At 36.2% G+C, this 13046-nt stretch overlaps 1 protein-coding gene across 2 annotated transcripts in view; it reads right to left on the bottom strand.

The window, feature by feature from the left end:
- BCAS3 (breast carcinoma amplified sequence 3) overlaps positions 1-13046 on the bottom strand; it is a 701971-nt gene that overhangs the window by 518880 nt on the left and 170045 nt on the right. The window lies entirely within an intron of this gene.

The raw sequence follows: 13046 nt of genomic DNA, 5'->3' as shown, positions 1-13046 counted from the left end.
TCCTCATCTGGTTCCTGTCCACAAGAGGACTGGCTTCACTTTCTCACCATTTGACAGGGATGTTGTTGTTGTTATGCACTGTCAAGTCAGATATGACTCATAGCAACCCTATACAGGGTTTCTGAGAAGCATCTGGTGGGTTTGAACCACATACTTGTATTTAGCAGGCCCAGCGTGTATCCTATAACGTCACAACAGGACTCCTGGCTTTGTAGATATGCCCTTAATTATACTGAGGAATTTCCCTTCTATTCCTATGCTGTTGAGTGTTTCTAACAGGAATAAGTGTTGAATTTTCTCAAATGCATTTTCTGTATCAAGTGATAAGATCATGTAATTTTTTTTAATGTAGTGTTTATGTGGTGGATTATGTTGACTGTCTTTCTAATACTGAACCATCCCTGGATACTTGGTATGAATTCCACTTGATAATGATGAATTTTTCTTTCTGTCTTGTTGTTGGATTCTATTGGCTAGGATTTTGTTGAAAATTTTTGCATCTATGTTTGTGATTAGACAATAGCAAACTATCAAATTCCAAATAGCATGTCCTTAAGAGCCAGATCCTTCATTTTCAAGCCATTTACTAACTGAAAGTTTTCATAAATGTATATAACATGCTTCTCTATTTCAGAAGCATCTGAGGAACACTTGGGCATCACTGATGAGTATGTCAGTATTACTTTGCTCACAAGTACTAAAGAAACACACATGTCTTTTGGCTCCATTACTGAGCAATTTTTAGTTGAGCTTCCTGAACTGACATCTATTTTGAAAGGACACTTTCATTTTTAAAAGAGAACAATTACCCAGAAAGGAACGCCACATGTCTAATAAAATTAAAGGTGTATACGCTCATATTTTTGTTTGTTTCATTGCTCAAAAATTGCTGTCTATTCCAGGATTTGGAGTTATGTGTTTGGTAGGCTTTAGGTTTATAGAACTCTGACATCTGAGTAATGTGATATTACTGTACCCTTACAAATAATAAAGCTCCTAAAAGAAGAGTTAATTTACAATTTTTCATTTTACTTTTTGAGTCTGATGTTTTTAGAAACTCAGTGGACCTCAAAAATTATAGTGTATTGAAATGAAAAACTATTTTAACTGCTTTCCAAAAACATTTTATAGCTAGAATCAGCAGAACATCAGCCACTCAGCACTATCTCAACTTTATAAGCATGACTCTTTTAAAAATTAACTTGTTCCTTCAGTTAATCTTTGAAAACAATTGGGGGATGCAGAATGGCCCTCTATAAGGCTAACAGTAATCCTAACATGCTTACATTATTTATGAACAAAGGAGAACTGGCTGTTAAGATGACCCGAATTTCCAAATTTAAATAAAAACAAAATCCAAGAAAAGCACCCTAATGAAGACACTTCCACTAGGAAAAATGCTGTTCCAGTAATTAAGAAGGCACACAGGTAGATGACCTGAAATCACTCTGAAAACCGAAAGATTTAACTACTTTGTAATACTTAGTCTATTTTTCTTGGCAAGGTCAATGCAAAAGTCTTCAGGCTTTTCTTTAAATAAATAAACAGCCAAATTTATAATCAAATGATTTTCAATAAGAATGCCAAGTCTATTCAACAGGGAAAAAACAGTCATTTCAACAAATGATATGAGAACAACTGGACATTAATATGGAAAAGAATGGGCTACTACATCACACAATATAGAAAAATTAACTCAAAATGGATCAAAGTCCTAAATGTAGGAGCAAAACTATTACTCTTAAAAGAAAAGACACACACACACAAAAAAAAAAAAACCCACAGTAGTAAATGCCCATGACTTTGGATTAGGCACATATATCCCAATTTTAAAATGGGCTAAGGATCTGAAACGAAATTTCTTCAAAGATTTTCAAATGGCCAATATGCATATTAAGAGATGATCAATGCCATTAGTCATCAAAGAAACAAAGTAGAATTCAAAATTAGATACCACTTCATCATATATCTATAGGACTAGTTACCTGAATTTCTATCTAAAAGATAACAGATAATAACAAGTATTGGTGAGGATGTGGATAAACTAGAATTCTCACATACTGTTGTTAGGACTGTTAAACTATATAACCACTTTGGAAAACAATCTGCAAGTTTCTCATCAGTTACATGTGTCCAGCAATTCTCCTGCTGAATATATACCGAAGACAAATAAAAACATATGAGACGCTAAACCTTGTACACAAATGTTCAAAAAGTATAAACAACTCAAATGTCCATCACTAACGGATGGATAAATAAAATATGGTACATCATCCAATGGAATGTTATTCGACCACAAAGAAGCATAAAGTGTTGATACACACTACAACATGGATGAACCTTGAAAACATTAAACTAAAGAGAAGAAGCCAAAGGACAAAGTCATTTACTACATAATTCCATTTTATATGAAATGTTCAGAATAGTAACTAGTGGTACCTAAGGCTGTATCAACTCAACAGCACTTAACAGTAACAACAAGACTGAAGTGACAGAAGATTGTGGATACTAGCTACAGGGTTTCATTCTGAAGTGATGTGTTTTTTGGTTTTGATTTTGTTTTAAAGCAGGTGTCATTAAATTCAACTCAATCTTTTGACCCTTTAAATTAAGGGTTCTTTATTTAAGAAGGTTAAGTGGTTCACACTAACCAGTTGCTCCTCAGAAACCCTATAACAGGGTCACTATGAAACGGAACTGACTCCACGGCACTTAACAACAACAGAGAAATATTAAATATCATTTCAGAGATTTAGTTGCTCATTTTACAGCTCATTAACAAGCCTCTTAAAGCTGAATGAGATTCAAACCTAATACATCTGAATTGTATTTGGTTTGTTTATCTATCTTTATCTATATCTATATATATCTTCTTAAACAATGAATGAGCCCAGATCTCACAAGAACTCATAAATCCCCTTTCAGAAAGGTTACAAACTTGTTTCTAAATATCAAAAGCAAATATTCAAAACATGTTTGTGTTTAAAGTGATTCCTTCTATTTGCTACTCAGTGTTAGCATTAATGAAAAGACACCCATACTAACACTAAAAAGTAGCAATATTTTTTCCTTTAAAGGCAAACCAGAGGCCAATGGAAAGAGATTGCTTACTCCCCTGAGGCGCCATATCTACGTTTCAATTTAAGGCCCGTGGAAATGACTACTAATGACATCTATCACTCTTTGTCTTTTGTTTTCTTAATCATACCTGGGTTTTGGATTTCTGTATCAGACAGCTGCTCAAGGCCACCTTTTCTGTACAGCCAAATTCAAAGGTGTCTCCTTTCTCATTATGTTGGCTGTGTCCCATCCCCAGTTCTCTATCAGATCGCTTTACTTGTTCCCTCCACCCGTTGGCACAAATTCCCATGAGGCTTGCTCTGATGGGCACAACTGTCTCTACTTATTTTACAGTTCCCTCACAGTATTCATACATACCTATGATACTCACAACTGTATTACATATGAATTTTTCAAACTATTTTAGATATTAAATGATCACATATTCAACAAACAGCATAATCAGTAAGTAGAAAACTTGTGTCTGTTACAGTCGGTTACACTTTATTTGGTCAATAGTTGTAGTTCTTAAAGAAGTAAGGAAAAACAATCAACGGAGATAAACTACATGGCATAAGCAAATGGACTGTCAGCAATGCTATCACAGGAAGCTCTGCCCACCCCCTTCCACACCAGGCTGCCTCATATCTTCTGTCCCCCAACCCCTTTTCAGTCAGTCTACCAGGCAAAATCAGTATACATATTATTGTTGCTAAGTGCTGCTGACTTACTTCTGACTCAAAGTGACCTTGTATATCGTTTCCAAGGAGCGTCTGGTGGTTAGCAGTCCAGTGCTTATTCTACAGTACCACACCAGGACTCCAGTATACACATAAGGAATAACAAAAACCCCAATTCAGAGAAGTCCACATAATTTGCAAAACTGCTCTTTCCACCAAAAGTTTAAGTCAGTGTAATGGAAATGTGGGAAGATGAGGAGATTGGTATGATACTAACAATCAGGTCATGTCAAATATATTTGAAAATGTTGGTATAAATCACTTTAGTAGTGGTAACCTGCCATCGAGTTTGGTTCCAACTCATAGTGATGATGCTCTATAGGGTTTCCAAGGCTGTGTATCTTAACATAAGCAGAGTAGCTGGTAAATCTGAACTACTGACCTTGAGGTTAGCAGTCCAGTTCATAGTCTACTACAGTACAGTTTGTTGTTGTTAAGTGCCTTCGAGTCGGTTCCGACCCATAGCGACCCTGTACAGGGTTTCCGAGGGTGTAAATCTTTACGGGAGCAGAAAGCCTCATCTTTCTCCCGCGGAGCAGCTGGTAGTTTCGAACTGCTGACCTTATGGTTCGCAGCCCGATTCGTAACCACTACGCTACCAGAGCTCCTTACAGTACAGTTTAGGTAATTAAAAAAAAAAATAAGTTAAATTCCTCATACAAGCATTTACCAAACAGCAACAATCTTGCCAATATAAAACTACACAAGTAAATTCGATCCCTACAATGTTTAATTTAATTAAAACAATTTGTTATTGTTAAGTGCCATCAAGTTGGTTCCAACTAATTGCCAAACTGAAGTATGAAATTAGATATATTATTACCACTGGTCATGATTTCATAGTTGAAAATCATTTCATTGTTGTGAAATGCTACACAGTAAGTATAATTCCAAACATAAAGAGAGAAATCAGAAACTTCGGTTGGTATTGATGATTGCTTTTTAAATGTGAAATACTCCTGAAATATATATACAGAAATACCCAAATCAACAAAATGAACATACATGAATATATAAGGTACCCAGATCAAAAACAAAACCCAAAACATCTCTTGCTCTCTTCCACTCACTATTCTCCCAAGGGTAGCCAGTGTCCTGACTTCTAATAACCATATTAAAATTAGGAACAAATGTCATTAAAAGGCATCATTTATCCTCAGAAATGACCACTGTACTTTCATTTACTATTCTATTTCTCAACTATTAGGTTAACATACATTTCAGATATTATCAAATTCATAGAAAAAAGTAAAGACACTACGACATCCCTAATTCAATGAGAGCTATTTTATAAACACCACTATGAGACAACAAATGATAATCCTAATGGATCAATAATACTGAAAATTTACTAGTGTAGTGTAGGCCAATTGAAGGGGGCTATAATTCATGCTACTCACTGTATTATAAGTAAGACTGTTTACCCCTTTTAGATCTTTTCTTTCCATCAGAACAATTCCAGAATACAATAGAGATTAATACTTAAAACAATACTTGTCGGAGTTATTCAGTGAGCCCATTTGTTCGTTCACAAAGCTCAGTAAGGCAATGGGTGGAAAAGAAATGAAGTTTTAAGAGTGCTAATAGCTCTGCCTCCCATTCACCTTTACCAAACTCCCTTGATGTTTTCGGCTTGCTGAAAACTCACGAAACAGAATGCCCTATTCTCAAAAGGGAAATCCTTTAGACAGCCCAGAAATCCAAGAGAGATATTCCAAAATTGTAAGGATACAATTTTCAAGCAAATTCCTGGATTCACTCCACTGTGATTTGTAAGAGAGAAACTCCATTCATACATCTACATACAGTCAATTATCTCAATATTCACCACTTATGAATTGGGCTGCGAACCTCAGGGTGAGCAGTTCGAAACTAGCAGCTGTTCCACGGGAGACAGATGAGGTTTTCTGCTCCTGTAAAGATTTACAGCCTTGGAAACCCTATACAGGGTCACTATGAGTCAGAACCGACTCCACGGCACATAACAACAACAACAACAACAATTGTTATTTCCAAGGAACTCTGGGAGTGTAGTGGTTATGAGTTAAGCTGCTGATCTCACAGTCAGCAGTTCGAAACTACCAGTGGCACCGAAGGAGATACATGAGACTATCTGCTTCCATAAAGATGTACAAATTTATATATTTAGGGTACATTTAACCACTACAAGAATCCCATAATTTCACACAACAATGAAAAATAAAAAGAATATATGCTCTAATTTCTCTTTAGCCTCTATAAACAGGTCTTTCATTCTTATTTCAATCACACATAATTTAATTGAGAAATTATAATAAAATGCAAGGACAAGCTATAAATTTTCTTTAAATACTGTTTTTGAAAATGTGTCTCTACTTAATTTTGCTGATATATTTTCTAAGACTTTATATATCAGTTTTTAAAATTTTTTTCTTGCATATAGGAAATCTATAGATTGATCCAATTCAGGACTTTCACAAACAAATTCTTCTACTTAAAAATCCTGGACTATAAATAGTACCCTTCAGAAGCTACAAATACTATCAAGGTACAAACCCACAAAGTTTCTTAAAAGGAAATCTGACTTATCACCTTACGGTACAGTAATGCTTGTTCATTTGTTTTGTTCTACCTTACTGAGAGGTATCTTCTACAAACCTATTTGTGGAGTATTGTTTTAACAGCATTTTTGAGTTTTGAATAAACACTATCTTTTAGTTAATGGCACAACATTATTATTAAACAAGTTTTACTCATATATAAAGGTAAGTATGTATTTAAGTAAAAGCTACAACCCCATCATTATACCTCAAATGTTATTATTTTGGTTGTTGTGAGGTGTCAGCCAGTCAGTTCTGATTCAGTGAGTCATGGTGACCCACGCATAACAGAACACTCACTACTCAATGGTCCTACACCATTCACACATTGGTATGTGTTGCAATTGCTTTGCCAATTAATCTCGCTGAGGGTCAGCCTCTTTTCCTCACTAACTTAATATTTTTCTAAGTATTACAACCTTCTCTTGGAGTCCTGTGTGGTGCTACAGGATAATGCACCAACCACACAGCCAGTCTGTTTGAACTGTAACCCTGTACAGAGTCACTATGAGTAAGAATCGACTGGACAGCAATTAATACCAATAACATATCCTTTTCCAGAGAATGCTGCTGCCTTCGGATAACACATCTAGAATGCACGTGACAAGGGCTCACCATCCTCACTTCTCATGAGCATTCTAACTCTGCTTTCTCTAAGACAAATTTGTTCGTTCTTTTATCAGTTCATGGTATAATCAATATTCTTTGCCAATACCATAATTCAAATGCATCGATTCTTTTTTGGTCTTCATTGTCCAACTTTCCCATATATATGAGGTGATTGAAAATACAATGACCAGATCAGGTAAATCTTAAGTCTTCAAATGAACATTTTTGCTTTTTAACACTTCAAAGAAGTCTTTTGCAGCAGATTTGCCCAATGAAATACAGCATTTGTTTTCTTGACTGTTAATTCCATGGGCACTGAGTATAAAGGAAAATGAAATCCTTGACAACTTCAATCTTTTCTCCATTTATCATGATGTTGCTTATTGGTCCATTTTGTTTTGTTTCTGTTTGGTTTGCTTTATAATGAGGTGTAATTTGTACTGCAGACTTTGGTCTTCATCAGGAAGTTCTTCAAGTCCTCTTCTCTTTCAGCAAGCAAGGTTGTGGCATCTGCATATTGCAGGTTGCTAGCCACCCTCCAATCCTGAAGCAACATCTTTCTTCATATAGTCAAGCCTTTCAAATTCATTTGTTCAGCATACAAAGTGAGTTAGCATGGTGAAAGGATATAATCATGATACACACGTTCTAATTTTAAACTCTTCAGTATCCCTCCATCCCCTTGTTCTATTCAAATGACTGTCTCTTGGACTATGTACAGATTCCACATCAGTACAATCTAAGTGTTCTGGAATTCTAGTTCTTCATGTTATCCACTCATAGTTTGTTATGATCCATAAAGTCACATGCTTTTGCATTTTATTAGACCCAACAAAGTTTTTAACTTCCTATTCAAATATAAAAGGAATTCTGGTAGTGTAATGGTTACAAATTGGGCTGCTAACCTCAAGATCAGCAGTTCTACTTACTAGCTGTTCCTCAGGAGAAAGATGAGCTTTCTGCTCCCATAAAGATTTACAGCCTTGGAAACCCTGTACAGGGTTGCTATGAGTCGGAACCAACTCCATGGCACACCACCAACACCACCACCATTTATATATAATATTCTATTTTTTCCAAAGAAGAGAGTAGTATACTCATTCCACTACATTAAAATTATTACATATTTATGTGGACCTTCAAATCTAATCTACAAATCTTTATACAGAAACCAGATTTTTAAAACTATCCTTTTACGATAAAACTTGCTTTCTCTATTTAAATTTAACACTGAATATTAAATTAACTTCTAGAAATCTATGGGGTTTACTTTGTTGTTTTTTTTTTACTTTACCGAGGGCAATAGCAAAGACCCGAAGAATTGATGGAATACAAATTGAAATTTTCCAACAAACTTATGCATCATCGATGCCAAGAAATTGGAAGACAACTACATGGCCAACTAATTGGAAGAGATCCATATCTGTGTCCATTCCAAAGAGAGAGGACCCAATGGAATGTGGAAATCATCAGATGACATCATTAATATCATTTGCAAGTAAAATTTTGCTAAAGATAATTAAAAAATGACTGCAACAGTACATCAACAGAGAACTTCCAGAGGTTCACAATGGATTCAGAAGACAACATGGAAGGAGAGATATCATTGCTGAGTCACATCAGACAGATCTTGGCTGAAAGCAGAGAACACCAAAAAGATGCTTACCTGTGCTTTACTGACTACATAAAGGCTTTTAACTGTGTGGCTTATCACAAGGTAAGCTATGGACAACACTGCAGGTAACGAGTATTCTGGAACACTTACTTGTGTTCATGAGTGGCCTGTACACAGACCAAGAGGCAGTGGTACTAAAATAACAAGGGGACACTGAATGATTTAAAATTAGGAAGGTAGTGCACCAGGGTTGTATTCTTTCATCATATTTACTCAATCTGTATGCTGAGCGAATAATCTGAGAAGTTGCATTATATAAATAAAGAACATGGCATCAGGATTCATTAACAACCTGCAATTTGCAGATAATACAACCTTGCTTGCTGAAAGTGAAGAGGACTTAAAATAATTACTGGTGAAGATCAAAAACCACAGCTTTCAGTATGAGTTGCACCTCAAAGTACAGAAAACAAAAATCCTCACCACGGAAACAATAAATAACACGGAGATAGATGGAGAAAAGATTGACGCACTCATGGAAGCAGTGATCAAGAAATCAATGACATACTGCATTAGACAGATCTGCTGCACAAGACTTGTTTAAAGTGTTCAAGAGAAAGATGTCGTCAGTTTGAGAACAAAGGTGTGCCTGATCCAAGCCATGGTATTTCCATTAGCCTCATATTCATGAGAAAGTTGGACAGTGAATAAGACAGACTGTAGAAGGACTGATGCATTTGAGTTATAGTGTCGGAATACTGAAAGTACCATGGATTGCCAGAAGAACAAATAAATCTGTATTGAAAAAGTACAGCCAGAGTGCTCCTTAGAAAGTAGAAGGATGGTGAGACTTCATCTCTCATACTTCAGGCATGCTATCAGGAGTGGCCAGTCCCTGGAGAAGGCTATCAAGCTCAGTAAAGTGAAGGGCTGATGAAGGAAGACCCCCAACAAGATGGATTTGCACAGAGGCAGTAGCAAAGGGCTGAAGCTTAACAAAGATTGTGAGGATGAAGCAGGACTGGGCAATATTTCATTCTGTTGTGCATAGGGTCACTATGAGTTACATCCAACTCAATGATACTAACAACAACATCCACTAAAAAATCTGTAAGTATGCTTGATGGCTCTGTGGGTTAATGCGCTAGACTGCAAAGGCAGTTTGAACTGCAAGGTCGGCAGTTCAAGCTCACCAGCCTCTCCTCAGAAACACTAACAGGGTTGCTATGGGTTGAAACAAATTCGATGGCACTTAACAACAACAACAAATAAGATAAATATCTCCATTATTAACTTATTTAAATTTTTCTACTTCTTTCTAGTCACTGGTACAGGTAATTTTATAGCCTCACATTTATTATACGGAAAAGAACCAACATCTATTAATTAACACTACTTCCAAAATACACAGCGCAATGGAACGCAATGTTTAAACAGGGTTTAAGTTTCATAACACATAGTTATTTCGATTTTTCTCCCAATTTAACATAAACAAGATGCAATACAGACCCCTGGAAGCACAGAGAATAAGGTCCGTGGTTTGAACCCACCAGTCACATATTGAAGGAAAGATGTGGGAGTCAACTTCTTTCAATTTACAGCCTTAGAAACCCTGTGGGGTCCTGACCCGTATCCCTATAGGAATTGACTTGAAGGCAATGGGCTTGGGTGATGCAGCAAAGTCATCTTTATTTAAAAAGGAGAGAAAAGAAGCAGCAGCAGGAGCAGCAATTCTATGCTCCTCAGCTGATTTCAAAAGGTGAAAGCCCCTACCAAAAAAAAGAAACACAAGTATAATGCAACATATTAATGCTTAAGAGCTCTATGAGAAATAATATAAGTCATATGGTACAACACGTTATAATTTTATCAGGCCATGTAATAGTCATAGTTTCCTGTGTTATAAAAATATTTGCAAAGAAAGAGGATGCTATTACTAAATATGCACTCACCCAAATTTCTCACTTTTTTAACATACAGACACAAGGTTACGTCTAAAAAGCCACATCAAATAATTAATAAAACATTATCAAATTAATGACCAGCACATTGAGTTAATATACTCATTCCTTCAAAACACATTTACAGAGTGTCTACACTGTACTAGTCAACATTGAAGGTACTGGATATACAAACGTAAGTTCGTGCATGATTTTGTGGTACACAAAAAATCTGAGTGGGAGGCAGCAAGATGGTGGACTTGCTGAAGGCAGAAACGCTGTATGGATCTTCTATAATAAAGATATGGAAAACCAAATGAAACATATTCAGATGACAGTTCTGGAACTCTGAGCTTTAGATGAAGGGATAAGGAGTGGATTGAACACTTACTATGAAAGAGAGCTAAGCAGACATGGCAAAAAAGAGAAACTGGTGACCTATACTCGTGGGCCGGACATCTTGAGCTTCTGTGAGAGGCTTCAGATACAAGAAAATACACTGATTTTACAGAAACATACCTGTGGCTCACACAGATTAAGTGGTGTGGCCGGCTCCTGCTCTTCAGGTTGTAAAGTCACATCAAAGTGTGTGGGGAGCTAGATCGAGCACCTGGAATCAGGTGCTACCTACCCCACAACCACAGAGTTGGTTCCAGTCAGTCCTCGGGTCCCTTCTGGAACAGAAATATCCTGATCCCCCAGTTGCTTTGGGGTCTGCACAAACAAATTTTGGTGTGGGTGCCCAGAACTGACAACACCTAGCCCTACCATTGACTCCATCTAGGTTCAGTGTTACTGTCTCATTCTTTACCAATCCATGATGTGAGGTCCTTGGCTGGCAGAAGACTCCAGAATATTCTCATCTAGGCGTCTGGCAGCTGCTGGTTTGTGTTACCTTTCCTTATCTCTTGTGTGTGTTTTCTCTTCTTGTCTCACTCAACAAGAGACAGCAACCATGTCCATACATTCCAGCCAAAGCCTTATCCTCCATGGCCCAATCCTTTGGGCAATAACCAATAAAATCTGCTATACACCGAATCCCTAAATCAATAACAAGAATCAACATCAGCCAAATTTGACCTAAACTGAGTTGAATAAACAGCAAACACGGCACAAGCTCATCTCCTGATCAAACCCACCAGGAGATAGTTGGGGAGTGTTTAAGAATACACCAACATACATTCATCAACAGAATACTAATACAACACCATCACAATTCTCATAGAAAGAGACAATTTCTGTTCAAACGAAGAAACAACAAATGATTGACATAAAGGTCAAGTAAAACAAAGAAGAATTCAGGAAAAGACTACAGGATCAAACAAAGAAACTAGGTAAAGTTCTGGAGACAAGCCAAAACCTGCAAACATAAATTCAGAAGATTAACTAAGATTTCAGAAATGAACAATATATTGAAATCAATGGAAGCCTGAATTAGTGAGCTTGAAAATAAATCTCTCAGTACTACTAAGTTCGAAGAACAATCAGAAAAAAGAATGAAAAAAATCTGAAGAATGCTTATGATTCATGGGAGATACCATGAAGAAGAATGACACAAAGGTGATCAGAATTCAAGAAGAGATAAATAAAAGCACAGAAAAGATAGCTGAAGAGGTGATGGAAGAAAATTTCCCTGGTGAAAGATGAGAAGACAAACATTCTAGAAGCTAAATGAACCCCCAACAGGAGAGATTACAGAAGGAAATGACCAAGACATATCATAATCAAACCTTCCAAACTCAAAGACAAGAAAGAATCTTGTAAGCAGCTCAGGAAAAACTAAAAATACCTACAAAGGGGAACCAATGAGATTAAGTTCTGATTTCTCAGCAGAAACCATGCAAACAAGAAGGCAATGTGAAGATATATATAAAACTCTGAAAGAAACAAACTGCCAGCTAAGAATCATATACCCAGCAAATCTGCCCCTCATATACAATGGTGAAATTAGGGCATTTCCAGATAAAAAGAAATTAAAGGAATTCATAAAAATCATACCAATATTACAAAAGTATTAAAGGAAGTCCTTTGGACTGAAAACCAACAAAAACAAACAACAACTAGATATTGACATACGTGGCACCATGACCCAGAATTCAATCCAAATATAGAAATATACAAAGAAAAACAAAACTACAAGACTTAAAATAAAGAATCAGAGAAATCTACTTATTATCAAGACAACTACAAAGCAAAAAGAAGTCAAAGTATAGCTGAAGAATTCCAAATGGTAAGGAAGTTAAGTATATTTCCAGATAAAACAGACTATTTTAAATTGGCAAGAAAATACACAAACAAAATGAACTCAACAAAGAAAAATACGTGGAACAAAGAACACAGCAGCACCACAAAAAAACACACAGCAAAATGACTGCAATCAATTCATAGCTATCAATAATTTTACTAAATGTTAAAAATCAAAGGAAGGGAAGAAATACATCAAGCTAATGGCAATTTAAAAAAAAAGGGGGGGGCAGGAGTAGCAATAGTAACTTCTGATAAA

This window comes from Chrysochloris asiatica, unplaced genomic scaffold, assembly GCF_000296735.1.
Source record: "Chrysochloris asiatica unplaced genomic scaffold, ChrAsi1.0 scaffold00007, whole genome shotgun sequence".
Classification (NCBI taxonomy): domain Eukaryota; kingdom Metazoa; phylum Chordata; class Mammalia; order Afrosoricida; family Chrysochloridae; genus Chrysochloris; species Chrysochloris asiatica.
This window is presented reverse-complemented; position numbering and strand designations above follow the sequence as displayed.